Below are 12,189 nucleotides of genomic sequence, written 5' to 3' on the forward strand. Positions count from 1 at the left end.
CCTGAGTGCCAGGTCTGTTTGCCTATCAGATCTTCCAGACAGACTGGTCAGGACACCACAGAGCTCAGTTGTTTCTTCAAGGACAGTGCCCCAGCCAAGCAGGAGAGAAAAGGCAGAAAAAAAGAGAGGGGGAAAAAAAAAAAGAAGATGCACCCAAGATTGATGTATTTTTCAAGTAAATAAATTATTTTATATGAAATTTGACCTTTAAGCCATGCCTTTGCATTAATGAATTATACTAGATTGCTCAAATAAATTGCTGAATTTTGGGAAACTGAATACATGGAGGATTGTTCTGAGATCACCTCATCTTGTCTGTTTGCCTTTGTACAAGCCAGATGTACATGTTGCAATGGATTCAAAAGCACCTCGATTTTATTATTTGCTTTTTTAAGATATCACTCCTGGCTGAACGTGAATTTGAATTATGGGTACTGTTGATGAATCAGTGACCATTTTCCTAAGGGTTCTTACCCCCCCACTCCCCCCATCTTGCCACAGGGGCTGTTAAACCCCACTATTCTATTTTCATCACCAAGCAGAAATAGCTGTGTAGCAATGTGTAACATCTTTCTCAGAACAATCTCCCAGAGAGCCTGTGTGGGTAGGTGAAATATTTTTTTAGTTATTCTTAAGTTTCTGATGGTTGTGTTCTGCCAACTGGCTCCTCTCTAAAAATATTTTCAACATATTTTGCAATTCAAGGTTCATTACTTTTAAGTGTCAAAAAAGGTCATGTGTGTCTCATGACAGGATCATATTTACTGGCATGAAAGAGCAAAAAAATGGGCTTTTTATTAAGAATCCCAGTAAAGGATTTGTTAGACATATTTTTTTAAAAAAAGGAAATAAAAAAGGCATTTTATGGAGAGTGTCTTGTGAAGAGTGGTACCCCTATTTGCCATCCAGAACACATCTGTGGTGAGCTGCCTACAGATTGCCTCTCCAAGTAGACAGGGTCCTTGTTTATGGCATCTCTTGTTCAAACATCTGTGTTTTTGAGATATTTCTGGAGGTAAGTAGCTTTCTTTTCCTGTGCCCAGAAAGCATGAGGACTTTCTCTCCCAGTGAAAGCTGCCATACAGGTTGTTCTGGGCAAATGGAAGATAAAGGGAAACAACTTTTACCTGTGTGGCATGAAGCCAAGTGCAGCAAAATGTGGTGCTGTGACCCATGGAGGAACCACAAAATTGCCCTGCCCTGCTTGAAGCTCTGTTGCAGACCTTAGAATAAATTTCTTTATAAACTCTTACTAATTCCTTGGTCTTCACCATTAATATTATTCTTCCTGCAGCAGAGTTGCATGCTTACAAAAAACTGTGAGTATTGCTTTATGGGAGGCCATTTTACAGGTACAAATGTAGTGTGCCTTGTGTGGCACCTGAACGCCCTTTATTAACTAGCATCATGTCTTAATGCATTATCTAACAGGCAGAAAATAGCATTTGCTCCCCAGGGGCTGTTACATTCAGCCAGCTTGTATGTAATGAGCAAGGTGTCCATTAGCTTAGAATTCTGTGTGTTACTCTGCGTTGATGAACTGTTTGTGTTCCTCAGGAACATTGCAATTATTTGGGAGATTGAAGTTGCTTGTATAAGGAACTGTGGTGAAACCTGAAGATGGCAATATATGGAGTCAGTTTTTTACCAGTCAGGCAATAGGAAAATGAGTGGGAAAAATAAAATGAGGAAAAGGAGAGGGTATACTAGAGGAACAGCAATACCTCCTCTTGGTGCAAATAGTTTTATGAAGACTGCCATCCAAACTCAGTCTCTGACCAACTTTACCTATATATTGCTTTTATAGTCATGAAAGACAAAAGTTAGATCCTAAATGAAGAAAACATCCTAATTCAGAATATTTCAGAAGACTAGGTTTGTATGTAACATTCCAAAAGGCTGAAACGTGATTGCACATAGATAAACATCTAAGTGCTGCTGTCAATTGGTATGATCTTAAACATATACTGAACTGATTTCACTAATTGTGTAGTATGTAGCTATGCAGTTATCTAGAGCATATGGTTGATCATGCTCATCCTTTTCAGTGAGCAAACCAGTATTATATGAGAAGGAAGGCAGAGAGAAATTTGCTAGGAAGAAAGGATTCCATCTTTTGTTTGTGAAATATATGACAAAAATAATCCACAAAGTTTCATCTTTCACAAACCAGAAGACCATGCTCTACCCTGTTACTTTTGGTGTCAACGTTGCTTCCAGCAAAGTGGCTTTTGAGCCATGACTGATATGGATCAGCATCATTCATTCTTGTACTAGAAGCTACCGTTTAGTTATCCAAGCTGAGGCAGGAAAATTGTTGCAGCTTGCCTCACTTTTGGATGCTACCTGTATGAGAGAGAAATCATCATCACTATTTTCAAAGTTTAACAATAAGATTCATTGTGGTTACATCAAGAAGTTGATTATTAGATCCTGGATTTGCTTTCCTTTTACATGAGACCAAATCACAGATCTCTTAGAACAGACATATATATATGTGTGTGTGTATATGCAAAAAGGGGTCAAATCCCTCATTTGTTAGTGTTCTGTCCTTATTGATTCTGTTTATGACTTTTGTGAGGAAGCAACTCAAAAAGTTACAAAAGGTGAATAAAGTTTCACTGTTTGGCCTCAAGATGGCTGTGAAGACTTTACAATTCTGTCTTGCCTTTATTTGTATATTAACGTCAAGTAACCCCAACTGATAGACTTTCAGGTTCATTTTTCAGAAGTCCTGAAGAGGTTGCCTTCTTGTCTACTGCATAACCTCAGGGTCTGAATCGACATCCATCACAGACCTAAACCACTATTGACTGAGAGACTAGTGCAGTGCTGTATGGTGGGCATGGTTTGCTATAGGTATGTTGTGAGGGAAGTCTGGGGAATGCCAGGTGCTGCAGAATGCCTCCCCACCCTGCCTCACCTGGCGGGGGCTCCAGCCTACTTGTATTTACAGTTCATAATTAGTATTTCAGAAAAGTAATTTAAAAAAGTTTGACGTAATCAGGAAGCAAAGTGAATTTTGGAATACATCCAGCTGTCCTGCACAGAGAAAAGAAGACATGTTTTAAGCAAAAAAAGCTTTAAAGAAAACCCTGAAGAGCACAGTCTTTTTATTTTTATATTTATATCTATACCTATACTCAGTGTATGTGATGCTATCTATATATATACGTATATGTTTGTATATAGTTTTTATACAAATGTAAGTATGTATGTATGTATCTCCATGTGAACATTTGAGAAAGAACAAACCTGGGCAGGGAAAGAAGGCAAAAAGCAGTCAAAGGCCAGACATCTCTGTTCAGGGGTTGTTTGCAGTTTTCTGTTTTGGTTGGTTGTTCTTAGCTTTGCTAATTAGCTTATGCCTTTCAGCTTTCAGATGATGCTTCAGTGACTGAGAAGAGAGAAACTATTCCAGAATAGAATATGGAGTCACCAGGAACCAGATTTAAGTTGATCCATATAAAGTAAAAGATTATGCAACAAAATACTCCTATTAAGAAGGGTGTTTATCCTCATGACCGGAGAGGGACCTCCCTGCACCCTAATCCAGTTCTTATTTATGTGCAAAACTAGAGGTTTTAAATGCCAAGTAAAAAGAAACATTCAAGGAAAAGAAAAGAGAAAGGAACAGCCCAAAGCAACCTGGATGAGTGTTTTCCTAATTTTCCCTATCTGCTTTGAGTATTTGTGGACATATTGTTTTGTTATTAAGTACCACTTTACAGCGTATTAACACCATTTCAGATACCAGCATTGCTGAGGACTCCATGGCTGTGATGTCTGTCCAGCAGACTCTGTGTAGGGGTTTCTTTTCATCTTAGTGTTTCCCATAGCATTTGCATTTCTCAGTGCAGCTGTGTAGAAGACATTATTCCACCAGTGTTTTGACATCATCAATATTGACAGTGCCTGTGGAATAAACTTGAAGTAAATTTTGGAAAATTATCTTACAGTGATATTAATTCACAGATTGAAAAAAAAAAATCGTTAGAGGGGATGTTACCAGGTATTTAGAGGGCAACTTCAGCTGGAAGAGTGATCATTACCTAGGGGGCAAGACCCCAAGGGGTGGTAAATCAGCATCTTGTCCATTAAATATTTCAGCTCAGTGTTTGATGATAGTGAGGAACCTGTTCATGTTAGATTTCTGAAGCAGAAAACTAGATCCTAGAGGCAAATAAAAGACATGCTTGTTCAGTGGTATCTGGATGACTGTTATATGCAGAGAAGATGAACTGGATGAAGACCCACACTTTCTTTTAGTTCTGGCCTAGGCTGAACGAACTTTGCAGTACTGTTGACTTAGCTCTGTTAGCTTACTTATGATAGGCTGTGGAGACTGTCAATGGGTAATGTAAAATAGCCCTGAATATAGGAAAAGCAATACTGCTTTTGGTAATACTGCTGTACTAGTGTTAGCCTTGACGTATGAATGAATGTATTCAGTTTTGAATCTTCCTCTAGCTGACTGAGTTTTTTTGGTTTTTGGGCAATCATGAAAATTCTGAAAATTCCCTTATGTAATAGTTTAAAAACATTCAAAGCAGTCATGAAAACGTGAATGTGTTGAAGAAGCTATGATCCAAAAAGGTATCCAATATGAATTATGGCTCAAACAGTATTACAGTCTTCTAATCTTGATGCTATTTTTATTCACAATTAGTGTAATTTGTTCTCTGAATCTGACTGAAAGTATCACTTCAGTCAGGGAAATATGAAACCTAATTGGAGATATTTTCAAGCAGCCTTTTGCACACATTATTAATCTTGCATTGAGCAAGACAAAGCATTTGTGGGAGGAGAGGGAAGCAATTTTAGGTAACTTGCAGATTGATGAAATACTTAAATTTTCATTCCTTAATGTGCTCCAGGATTAAGTCAGCAGGTCAAATAGTCAACTTTCACTTATGATAGACATTAAGGAGAAGGAAAAAGAATGAGATCAGACTGCAGTCAGAGCTAGAAGGGTCTGTCAAAAGACTTGTGGATTTAGATTTCTCTGAGGTGGCTCACCATCTTCTTAAAAATTATTTTTGTGGAGGAAATAAAGAACAATGCAATGTCTTTTGAAGTCAGTGTGCTGTTTTTCTTGTAATGTAGTCTGACAGACTGTCTTTGATCTTTGAAACAATCTACAATCTTGTATAGCTTTGATCGCTAACATAATGGATGTGGTATTATTTTCTGTGTGTGTTGAAAATGGGTCTTAACCTGCCTAGTTATTACGGTTGCCAGCTGAGTTACAAAGAAGCCTTACCTTGCATGGAAGTAAGGGCTTACCAACAGAAGGTGCACCTACATTTGTGTGCTGTCTTGTCAGAAGTGAAAAACTGTGGTGGAGAATCACAGATCACAGTGCTCTGTAGCGCTGCCTCCTCTTGTCGTAGATGTGTGCTTTTACAGGATTAACACAAGTAGACTATGTTTATGCCTCTCAATTTCTATAAGCATGATCTTGCTGTGTTGTGTTTCTGGAGAGCCTACTGATGCTTGCCAGCAAACACTACATCAGTGCAGCAGTATGATGACAAAATCCCCTTTCTCTCGGTGGAGCACCACAGCAGGTGTTGGCAGACAGGCACGGGAAACATGTTTAGGGAGAGCTGCTTTTCCTTGCTGGGCTGCCTTAGAAGAATCAATGCTTTTTTAGAGAAACAAAGCCCAAATTCAGACCTGATATTGCAATTTGATAAACAATGTTTTGGAAATAAACCGGTAGAAGTATATAACTTCATGACATGTACTGAAAGGAATGGGCTCAAAATCCCTGCAATGGGTTCATATAGAGCTGTTTTAATTATGGAAATTAGACACCAGTACCATCAGTTGTTTTAATTTAGTAAGCAAAACTTTTGCTCTGTCTTATTTATGAGAGTTTTTTAACTGCATGGCTCTTTTCTGGAAGCACAAAGTAGATGAAGAGTGTATCTCTCAACTGGAAGACAGGGATGAGGAGCAGAATGCAGTCCCCACGGTCCAGGAAGAAATGGTCAGTGACCTGCTGCTCTGCTTATACGTGCACAAGTCAATGGGGCCAGATGGGATCCACCCAAGGGTACTGAGGGAGCTGGCAGAGAAATTCACCAAGCCACCCCCCACCATTTCTCAACAGTCCTGGCAAATGGGGCAAGTCCCAGAAGACTGGAGATCAACCAACATGACACCCATCTGCAAGAAGGGCAGGAAGGAGGATCTGGGGAACTACAGGCCTGTCAGCCTGACCTCAGTGCTGGGGAAGGTTATGGAGCAAATCATCCTGAGTGCCATCATGCAGCATGTGCAGGACAACCTGCATGGTTGTATGAAAACCATCATGGGTTTATGAAAGGCAGGTCCTGCTTGGTGATCCTGATCTCCTTCTATGACAAGATGATCCCCCTAGTGGATAAGGGAAAGGCTGTGGATGTTGTCTACCTGGATCTTAGTAAAGCCTTTGTCACTCTCTCCCACAGCATTCTCCTGGAGAAACTGGCTGCTCAGGGCTTGTGCAGCTGTGCTTAATGCTGGGTAAAAAGCTGGCTGGGTGGCTGAGTCCAATGAGTGGTGGTGAATGGAGTTCCATCCAGCTGGTGGCCTGTCACAGGTGGTGTTCCCCGGGGTTCATTGTTGGGCCCAGTTCTGTTTAATATCTTTATCAATGATCTGGATGAGGGTATCAAGTGCACCCTCAGTAAGTTTGCAGATGACACCAAGCTGGGGGGCGTGTTGACCCGCCTGAGGGCAGGAGGCTCTGCAGAGGGACCTGGGCAGGCTGGAGCGATGGGCCCAGGCCAGTGGTGTGAGGTTCAGCAGGGCTCAGTGCCAGGTCCTGCCCTTGGGTCACACCAGCCCCACGCAGCGCTACAGGCTGGGGCAGAGCGGCTGGAAAGGGCCTGGTGGGAAAGGGCCTGGGGGTGCTGGGTGACGGCCGGCTGGGCAGGAGCCAGCAGTGTGCCCAGGGGGCCCAGGCGGCCAGCAGCACCCTGGCCTGTGTCCCCAGCAGTGTGGCCAGCAGGACCAGGGCAGTGACCGTCCCCCTGCACTGGGCACTGCTGAGGCCGCCCCTCGAACCCTGTGTTCAGGTCTGGGCCCCTCTCTGCAAGGGGGACGTTGAGGGGCTGCAGCGTGTCCAGAGACGGGCAGCGGGGCTGGGGAAGGGGGTGGGGCACAGGTCTTGTGGGGAGCTGCTGAGGGGACTGGGGTCCTTTAGCCTGGACAGGAGGAGACTCAGGGGGATCTCATCGCTCTCTACCACTACCTGACAGAGGCTGTAGGCAGGTGGGGGTCAGTCTCATCTCCCAGGTAACAGGCAATGGGACAAGAGGAAACAGCCTCATGTTATGACAGGGGAGGTTTAGGTTGGATATTAGGAAAAAAAACTTTATGGAAAGTGTGGTGAAGCATTAAACAGGCTGCCCAGGGAGCTGGTGGAATCAGCATCCCTGGAGGTTTTTTTAAAATGTGTAAATGTGGTGCTTAGGGATGTGGTTTGGTGATGGACTTGGCAGTGCTGGGTTAACAGCTGGACTTGATGATCTCAAAGGTCTTTTCCAACCTACCTGATTGTATGATTGTATGATACTATACAGCTTAGTTGCCCTTGGCAGCAGCCATCTTACCTGCCTGCATGTGTAAATAAACCACTCTGGATGGTGAGGTGGTGCTATTATACAGATACAGTGATAAAGGATGACAAGAGCTAATGGGGTAGCAAAACATTCATGAGATTAAGGCTGTGTGAAGAGTTTTAACAGACTTTGGTTTTGAACCACCATTTTCTGAGAGGCATAAATGAGATCACCACACTGAATTATTTGCTTGCAAGTATGCCAGGCTTAAGTACAGAGTAACCACACACTGAAGTTCAAGACTTATTGAAGGCCTTAGTTTTCAAAATAATAATTTTACAATGTGACTTGTCTAAGGAGAAATAGATGTATCTGAAAATACAGAAAAGAGACACAGACTGAAGCTCCAGAAAGAGCCTGACCCTTTATGCTAGGATATCAAGGCTTAATCCCTTCTATAAACTCCCCCCGCTTTTGGAGAATGTCACAGCATGGGGTGTTTTGAACCCTGCTGGTACTATAGAGACAGCATGTTTGAGGGACAGCCTGCAGCAGGATACCCAGTAAAGGTCGGCTGTGAACGCTTCAGCCATCAGGTCCAGTCTTGGCAGTCATAAGCAGCTCAGTAACTGTAGGCCTTCAGTTTAGCCATCAATACCGAGGCAAGAGAGAATGCTTTTGTGAGCTACTGTGTTTTTTGTGCTACCAAGGCTATTGGTCTAGCTGAAACATTTCAGAAGAGTGTTCTCTGGAAACTGACGTCTTTTGTGCATAGGTGGGCTTAGGTGTCAGCAAAGCCTAAACGGAAAGCTTCTGTCTAGAACTTTCCTGTTGTACTCACCTTCGCCACTGAAGGGATCCCACGTCCAGCCCTAAGCCAGGGAAAACCAGTGTAATCACAGATGCTGGGAAGAAGCAAATAGAATAGCAAAGGCAATAACTGGCTTTACTGAAGTCTCATTTGTCTTTCTGGACAGCAATGCAGACTGGCCTGCCTTGGGCTGGTTTTGGTTAATTTCAGCTGTGAACATCACTTTTCATATGCTGTTAATTCTTCTTCTGGTTACTCCTTTATGGACTTTTTATGGTCTTATGTTTTTAACATTTTCCAATTAGTTTGTAAGGCCATTGTAAGGCCTGAGGTGTTTAGTAGTGAGAAATAAAAATGATCAATATAATGGTAGTCATTACATTTATTATTCATTAAGATGTTGGTATTATTAGAATTTTCAGGAAGTTGAATTTCAGCTGAGAGAAAAAAGGCACCTTCACTTCTTTAACCCTCCTAAATCATTGGGCATGCCTTCACCTATTGCACAAGCAGGAGTAAAGACAGAGCTTTGAAGGACAATTCATGTAGATGCTATAGATCTCAAAATCAATGAGGTGTTGCAAAAAATAATGGAAATCCCATCATAAGGGAGGGCATTAATGTCAGCTAATGGGCAGGAGACATGAATGGCTGAAATCATGTCAGACTGAGGTGACTTGTACAGTGGGGGAGCAGTGATACTTCATTTATGTTGCAGTAGCAGTCTTGGTGTATTATGGTGACTTGAATAAGGGGTACATCCAAACTCATACATGGGTTTTTTTGTGTTCATATAAAATGGGTAGATTTATGAAACAATTCACAGTACTGTTTTTTACTGAGTTAGAACAGACTGAATAAAGCATGCATATGTTTTATTTATATGTATTTATTTGTTGATGACAAACTCTGGTCTGTTGTACATGGTAGGTTCTTGCTATTGAAAGAAGGTTTCAGTCTTTCTGCTGTGACTGTCCCTGCTACCTTTCCCAAGAAGCTGTAGGTTCAGGAGCTGTAGCATGTGCATAGTACCTGCCAGGGCCACGTTTGGAGGGGGGTCTGCTGTGTCGGTGTGGCTGTTACCCCGATACAGCAGTGCTCCACAGCAGTCATGTGGCATCTGGGCTGGCAGCTCAGAATGCCTAAGGTGCCCCAGGGTGTAGGGCAATGAGATATTCTCTAGTAGGAAGCAAATCCCCCTTTTCAGGGCCTTATTTGCAAAGATGGAATGCTTAACTGAAGCTGTTGTCTCCTGCCTGGTTTTAAGTTGAGAATTCTAACTGCAACAGCCACCATCTGATATGCTTCAAATTGGTGGTTTATTTACTGGGGTTCATCTTGAAATTGTAATTCTATTCTACTCAACAAAGTCATGTATCTTGGACATCAGCTAGATTCTTTGGGTTTTTTGGGGGGGATTTTGAGGTGTGTCTGAATTCTGTCAATTACTGCTATTAGATCATGCCTTTATATCAGAACATCTTCTAGTTTTTCTTAGCTATAGAAGAATATTAGGCAAAGTTGCAGTAAAGAAAAAAACAAACCAAACTACACGCACAAGGAAACAACTCAGGAAGGAAATGAAATAAAGGGTGTTTTTTTTTATTAAAGGAACTCTAATCTCCAATAAGTATAACTTGTTGCTTGTTAAAAGATATGTGGGCTAAAGATTTACTAGGAAATTGTCCTTGCTCTCCTGTTGGGCAGTATGCTATTAAGTGGCTTCAATTGAGTATTAAAAAAAAAAAAGCATCAGAGGGAAGGTTTTCTGTTATAATGTAAGCTTCAAATCAGCAGCATCAAGACAAAACTGGATTAATATAAATCCTTCAAGGGATAGAACACATTTGCAGATTAACCCTGACCTCTGCTTAAAAACTCCCGAACTCTCTTTTCTGTATTGATTTATCTAAACAGGGCTGCCTGCTTGCACATAATGGAATGCTTCCTCTGCAGGTCAATTAACAGGCACCTGGATAGGATTCAGACTTCTGTTAGGCACAGAACATCCTATTAGATGTTGTTACTAGATGTGGTTGCTGCATGTTTACTACCAATATGAATATTGCATTTAGAAACTTGGAGTACAGGGTATGAAAAACCTGATGGTTATAAATCTTGTATTTGAAGGGAACGGCTTTATTGACTGCTGCTATCTTTGAGATGGAGAAAAGGGGAAATCTGTTCTAGCCTTTTGATTTAATACAAGAGAGCACTATTTAGGGATGATTGATGGTTGAAAAATGACTTACCAAGTGCTCCGCATGATTGTATTACCCTAGATAATAAGTTAAAGAGGAAAGAGGGGCTTCTGAATTTAAAGGCACTAAACATCACTTTATTGCAAATGAGAAAAATCTGTGCAAGTATGACATGGATGTGTTCATTTATATTCTAGACCAAACTAAAAGGGCATCCTATAAATTATTAATTTCTTGTCTAGTTGTGTGCCACCCTGAACTATTGTCTGAGTGATGTTAAATTTCATACTTTTTCATGCCAGAAAAGAAGTATTCTGAGTCCATTCTGAAACTGTTCCATGTCCACCCACCCCAGAAATTTAATGTTGCCATACTGAGATTATATCAACCTGCTTACTACTGTATGTTGGGCTGCATCTGTCTTGCACCCAGTGGAATTGTAATTGGGAAGGTCACCAGATTTATTTTAATGTCAGGAAATTTCTAATGAATTGAGGATAAAATTATGTTTCTCTTGAAGCAAAGAGCAAAAATTCTCTTGCTTTTTTTGGAGCTAGCATTTTACTTGAACTTTTCCACATGTCTACATTTAGGTTATGCTCCAAAGCACACAGAGAACAGATGGGAAAATCATTCAACCTGCCTGTATCTCAAGTCTCCAATCTATACAACTGAGTGGATAATATACACATCAGGTATATAAAGAGGATAAGATAACCCCTTTGACAACTTTGATTGGATATAATCAATACGATGTTATTAGACACTGTATTATTAATAAAGCTTTATAAACATACAGTGGTATTGTATTATTGACCATAAGCATCTTTAGGTATTGTGATACTTACTCTAGCCTTATTACTTCTATGAAAAGAAAATCTGTAACATCCCCAAACCTGCAGGCAGCTTAAATTGCCTTAAAAAAAATCAGTTAAAGGTAGGAAAGGCATATTAGATCATGCCCCTGTCTTGCAAGGTGTATATTCTTGAAGAAGGATAGACATTAAACTGAAGTGACACTGTTAGACCGTAGACAGTTTCTCTGTGAGAAACTAAAATGCTATTTGTTCCTGGTGTGCTTAGGTACAATATGAAGATAAGTCTACAAAAAACAAAGTACTTTATTGCTTTTAAAAGCATTACAGTTTTACAGATGTTGAAATATATGCTAGGTGTTTATATTAAAAAAGTATAATGCATGTTTTATCATAAATTGTATACACAATATAGAGTCTTTTTTTATTCATTTGTTTTCTGAGTTAGCTTTACAGTTGAGTAAGAGTAGCTTAACAAAATATTTGTTGGTATAACATACTGCTAATGGATTGTTTAGACCAGTTCTGGGATGCACTTTCTGTCTGCGGCTTGTATGGTGGAGGAGGATGTAACAGGCTATATATGGAATGTAAGCATGCACAAAATGTGTATGGACGTTTTCAGTATTAGAAGGAAGAAACCACTTTCTGTCAATGAGACATGTCCAACAATGAATTTTAAAGGATTATTGGATGCCTTAGGTGTTTGCTGAGGCACAGGGCCAGCAAGGACAGTACTCCTTCAGAACGAAGGCTGTCATATGTTAGAAGTAGTAAGTTATTATAGCATAGAAATTATGCCAGTATTA

The 12,189-nt window shown here is 40.7% G+C and overlaps 1 long non-coding RNA gene across 1 annotated transcript in view; it reads left to right on the top strand.

Annotated features, from left to right (window-relative positions):
* The window catches only part of LOC308056424, a 78,544-nt gene that overhangs the window by 48,912 nt on the left and 17,443 nt on the right, over positions 1 to 12,189 (top strand). The window contains exon 3 of the long non-coding RNA XR_013924825.1: positions 1 to 12,189. This exon is cut by the window's right edge and continues 17,443 nt beyond it. This is a non-coding gene — a long non-coding RNA (uncharacterized lncRNA).

Source organism: Falco punctatus (genome assembly GCF_963210335.1).
Source record: "Falco punctatus genome assembly, chromosome: Z".
In the NCBI taxonomy this organism is placed as follows: Eukaryota; Metazoa; Chordata; class Aves; order Falconiformes; family Falconidae; genus Falco; species Falco punctatus.